This window comes from Zea mays, chromosome 10, assembly GCF_902167145.1.
Source record: "Zea mays cultivar B73 chromosome 10, Zm-B73-REFERENCE-NAM-5.0, whole genome shotgun sequence".
NCBI classification, from domain to species: domain Eukaryota; kingdom Viridiplantae; phylum Streptophyta; class Magnoliopsida; order Poales; family Poaceae; genus Zea; species Zea mays.
The window spans coordinates 139577665-139583664 of NC_050105.1; positions in this window are offsets into that span (position 1 = coordinate 139577665).

Below are 6000 nucleotides of genomic sequence, written 5' to 3' on the forward strand. Positions count from 1 at the left end.
TGTTATCGCTTAAACTACCTAGCTTTTGACATCTTAAACAATTCTCTTAGCAAAGAAGATTATCGTGCCTTCATATCAAACTATGATGAATCCGTCCATGATGCGCATGATATTTGGACTAGAATTAAAATCAAGGTTGATGAGTCCAAACAAAATAGTTCATTTGATGCCTCTACTTCCTTTAGTTTTTGTGATACTAACCCTTGCAAGGAAGAAGGAGAAAATGAACGATGGAGACCAAACGATGAATCCACCTCTCCAAAAGGTTTGTCTTCCCATTTCGATTCCCACATGTGTTGTGTGGCTAATGAAAATGATAGCGGAAGCACAAATGAGGATGAGGAGGAAGAAAGAAGCTTTGTGCATCTCTACGCTCGCCTAAGCCAGGAAGATAAGGCGGTCATGCTCAAACTTCTAGAAAGAGCGAGAGAGCAAAGCGAAGCTCGTCAAAGGCTAGAAGATATTCTCTCCATAAAGATGCAACACTTTGACGAGCTGACTAAAGAACATGAGGAGCTAAAGTGCTCTCATGTTGATTTGGTCCAAAGGTATGAAACTATTTCAATTGAGCAAGACAACGCTTTACATTGTATCGCTCAATTAGTAAATAAGAATACCTTGCTAAAGGACCAAGTAGAAAAGCTAAAAATTGAAAATCTAGCTTTTCAAGAAAAATATGATATGCTTCTATGTTCTCATGAAAATCTTATGGATGATCATATCATATTAAACATTGCTCATGAGGTTGTGATAGAAAATTTAAAATCCCAACAACCTCACTCATGCACATGTATTCAAATTGATACTATATTACCATGTGCTAATGCTTGTTGTTTGTCAACAAGCAAATCTTCATTTGAGCTAGAATTTGCAGGAACAAATGATGATTCATATCAAAAGCTCAAAGAAGAAAATGAGAGGCTAAAGAAGAGCTTGACACAACTAAAAGGGAAATGCATTGCCCAACCTTCTCAAGATAACCGTGATCACATGGTGAAGAAGCTTGAGACGGGAACAACCGTGGCATGCACTACATCCCTTGAAGAAAATGTCAAGGATTTGAGGACTGCCATGAGGAGGAAACAAAAAATGAAATTCAACACCTCCTCCAAAAGCCTCAACCACGCCTCCACAAAAGGTAACATCCAAGGTAATGATCAAGCCACACTTCACATTAAGAGGTGTAGTGAATGCTTTGAAATGGGGCACTTGATTAGGTCATGTCCCTATATTAATGGCTTGATTATTAACAAGGATGATAGACTTTGTTTTAAATGCTCTAAGAAAGGACACTTGCTTAGATCTTGTCCCCATTTAAAACAAAAAGGCATAGGGTTAGAAAAGAAAGTTTTTACTAACCATGTAGCAGGCAACAAGCAAGGAAAGAAGAAAACTTCAAAACTTGAAAAACGCCTATGCTACACATGCCGAAGAAAGGGACATCAATGCAAGGATTGTCCCATTGGTAACAATTCCACTCCTAGCTTGTCAATTAATTTTCATGTAACTAGGCAACCCAAAATTGCAACTTGTGCTAGAAAGGTAACAAGTTTACCAAGCGCTAGCACAAAGGACACTTGGGTTCCTAGATCTTTGTTCACTAACCTTAACGGACCCATCAAGCGATGGGTACCAAAATGTGCTTGACAAGATTTGTAGGAGAAGGAGATGGTATGAACCTTTGGGGTGCTTGAGGGAGTTAATTCAATTCTTATCAACTCAAGCTGTCAATCTTCAAATGATCTACATATTCAAGATTGACCCAAGGTTACTTCAGTTTATTGTATTCAAAACTCATATCATCTCGGGAAGATATTAATGTTGTAGGAAATAAAGAATCATCATGTGCGGAATATCAAAGCCTACAACATGGAGGAAAGTCAAGGGATGGTAACATTTATATTCTTAAGTGCAATTATCTTAATTTGTCATGTGTCTTGTGTAGTCACATAGAAATAGAAAGCACTTAAGGATGTTTTAAAATTATGTCATCATTCTTTGAAGAAATTCCTCTCATATGGTAGATTGTGTATTTATCAATTCTATATTATGACAATCTACATGCTTTAAATTGTTGCAAGTTCCCATGGCATGTCTTTACATTAATTATTCTATTATTGCCATGTTCTAGGTATAAAGAGATATTTCATGTTCTTAAAAGAATAAGGTGTCATATAAGAAATTCAAATACTTAGGACACTTATAAAAAGAAAAATTCTCTCTATAGCTAGAAAAGTGAGACTAATGCTTTCATCTAAGTAATTTAAGTAGTCTCACTTGTAGAGAATAAGTTTCTCTTTGGAAGCATGTAATCTAACATGACAAGGAAAATCAATCCAATAATTTATGTTGTATGTTTTATTGCTTAAATTGGATATGATTCCTCTACATTTATCGCTCTCCATGTAATGAATTAGATTTATTCCCTTAAGTCTCAAGAATTTAACCATGCTTGTTTTATGAGTTTAAAACTAGGCATACTTCATGGAATAATCTAGTTCATATTATAAAGTTTCCATGCCAATAGTAATTCACTCTTCATTCTTTATCAAAATGATTACTAAATGGAAACTAGTGCTTGTGTTGCTAACGTATCTCTTGAGCTTACTTATAAATATGCATAGAAGAGAAAGTACACAAGTCTCATGGGTTGATCTTCACCCAAAAGAAGAAAGGTAAAAGCAAAGGTATGGGAACTCATCTTCTTAAGTTAAGTTTAGTTCCCATCTCAATGAGTATTTAATCTAAATTATCATACTCTACTCTTGAGAGGAATAGATTCTTTATTGGACCAAAATTAACTAAGTATGCATTCAAATATCATTTTCTTAATGCTTATGTCCATTAGAATCTATTTAATGCCTTTGCGATATTTATATACATGTTATCATATTGATTTGCTTCCAAGTGAATGATTAACTAACTTCAATATGATAAAGTAAAATCTCCAATGATTATTAAAATGCTTAAAAGGTGCTCACTCGTTTTTTCTCAAATGAAATGCACTTATGTTAAGGATTTTACTTCATGTCTATGTGACTTATGGATGATGAATTATGTATGCTAATTATCTAAAGTAATCATCCTTTCCCATATACTCCCTTGCACTGTTAACATGTCTCTTGAGTATTTTCAATAAGTTTGGAAGGAAAAAGAGACAAATACAAAGGGAGGACACTCAAATGAAAAGGGAAAAACATCAAGGATAACAACAGCTACTTGGACAATAAGGTCTTCGCAATAATCAATGGTGTGGTTGTAAGCATTCTAAATTCTCTTTCATTATGAGGTTACCAGGCTCAAGTTGTTTATTGCTAAATTTATGAGCCTTGATCAAAATGTATAATGCTTCTCCCTTTATGTTCTTAAAAGTAAATGCATCGAAATCAATTCTTTAAATTACTTGATGCATATCTGTAGGAGGAGTCCATTATTATATTTTGATTATGTTGAGACTATTGCTTTGTCTTAGAAATTTCATATAGTCTCTTGCATGAGAATAATGTTTCTCATATAGTATGCTACTTCACATCAATCCAACTTGTTAAAATAATGTCGCTTTTATCAAGGATTGTTGCTTTCATTTCTAAAGTAGCATGCTTATTGGATTCTCCTATTTTTAAGCTTGATTGAAAATTTAATGCCTTTGTTGTGATCTCATATTGGTTGATCATTGAACAACTTCAATTATCACTTATGCTCCTTAGTGCCTTATGTAATTTGAATTTGATTTCAATTGTAATATTAACTGACATCTATCTTGATATACACTAAGGAAAAAGGAGAATTCATGATTCAATTATGCAACTTGTGATCCATTTGATATATGCTAACAATAACTTGAAAAGGATCACTAGTTGTAGATCTCTCTCTTGTGCAAAGTATTTCCATATATTGTCATTGAGTATAGGTCTTAAGCAACTAAGACTAAGGACAAAGCACAATGAAGAGAGCGTCTCTATGAGAAGGTACAAAAGGGTAAAATCACTTCCTTTCATTTAAACTTGTACCTAAATCTTCCTCTTATAAGCATTCTTTGCATATCTTATACATAAGGAAGAGAAAGCATGTCTTTTGCATTTATCCCTGCTTCATACCTAGTTTAACCTCTTAAAATTTCACTCATGCATTATTGCATCTTTGCTAAAACTAGTTGAAGTGATTCTATTGTCAAAGAGCTTAAAGCTTAACCTTGTAACGAGGATAAGCTACCTTTGTTCCAAAGGTGGATGGTCCTTAAGTCTCTTTGAAATCCTTAAAGGAAAATGCTTAAAATGTTTGCAACATGCTTTCATAAGTGCATAAACTGTCTTGAGCATCACTCATATACTATGACACATTGCACTTCACATTCTGTATAATATAGATATGTTCTCATTAACCTAATTATGTGCAATTGGCATTTAAGGCCATAATATGTGCTCCTCTCCAGGCACATATTTAGGGGGAGAAATCTATATTATATAGAACTATGATCATACTTAATTAACATATCTCTTGATCATATCTCTTTCATTTTGGTACAAATGCACATATTCTATTATTCCCGTACCATGACTACGACTAATATGTTTCCAAGTATATTACTATGCTAAGTCGTAGATTGAAAGGGAAATGGAGTCTTCGGCGAAAACAAAGGCTTCCACTCCGTAAATCATACTTCGCCATCACTCCAAGCAACTCTCTATTCTTTGGGGGAGAAATGAGCATCAAAGAAAAGGGCTTCGTCTTTGGAGAGAGTAAGAGCCCAAAGCTAAAAGACCGGACTTCGCCTTTGGTATAATCTTAACTCATTTATTTATGCCCAAAAGGGGAAGATAGCACTTCGAGGGTTCTAATGATTCCGTTTTTGGCGATTCATGCCAAAAAGGGGGAGAAATGAGCCCAAAGCAAAAGGACCGCACCACCACCACCAAATTCAAAAACTTAGTGCTTTCCAAAAGTCTTTATCATTTGGTATCCTATTGTGTTCAAAAGGGGGAGAAAGTAGTATTTCAAAAATGGTATATCAAAACCCTCTTGAACACTAAGAGGTGGATCTCTTTTAGGGGGAGTTTTGTTTAGTCAAAGGAAAAGCATTTGAAATAGGGGGAGAAAATTTCAAATCTTGGAAATGCCTTACAAACTCTTATTCATTTACCTTTGATTATTTGCAAAAGAACTTTGAAAAGGATTTACAAAAGAATTTGCAAAAACAAAACTCGTGGTGCAAACGTGGTCCAAAATACTAAATAAAGAAAGAAACATTCCTTGCATATCTTGTAAGTAGTTATATTGGCTCAATTCCAAGTAACCTTTGCACTTACATTATGTAAACTAGTTCAATTATGCACTTCTATACTTGCTTTGGTTTGTGTTGGCATCAATCACCAAAAAGGGGGAGATTGAAAGGGAATTAGGCTTACACCTAGTTCCTAAATAATTTTGGTGGTTGAATTGCCCAACACAAATATTGGACTGACTAGTTTGCTCTAGTGTATAAGTTATACAGGTGCAAAAGGTTCACATCTAGCCAATAAAAAGACCAAGTGTTGGATTCAACAAAGGAGCAATAAGGCAACCGAGGGCACCTCTGGCTGGGGGCACCGGACTGTCCGGTGTGCACCGGACAGTGTCCGGTGCGCCCGTAGACTTCGTTTTCTACCCTTCGCCCTCGGGAATTCGCGGAGGCCGGCGCGCTATAATTCACCGGACTGTCCGGTGTGCACCGGACATGTCCGGTGCGCCAACGAACCGCGGCCTCCGGAACTCGTCAGCCTCGGGTTTTCACGACAGCCGCTCCGCTATAATTCACCGGACTGTCCGGTGTGCACCGGACTGTCCGGTGTGCCAGCGGAGCAACGGCTCTCTGCGCCCAACGGTCGACTCTGACAGTAAACAGTGCAGAACAGTACACGCGGCAGGAGTCAGAGCAGAGGATCAGAGAGGCACCGGACTGTCCGGTGTGCACCGGACTGTCCGGTGCCACATGAGGACAAAAGCCTCCAACGGTCGACCGGC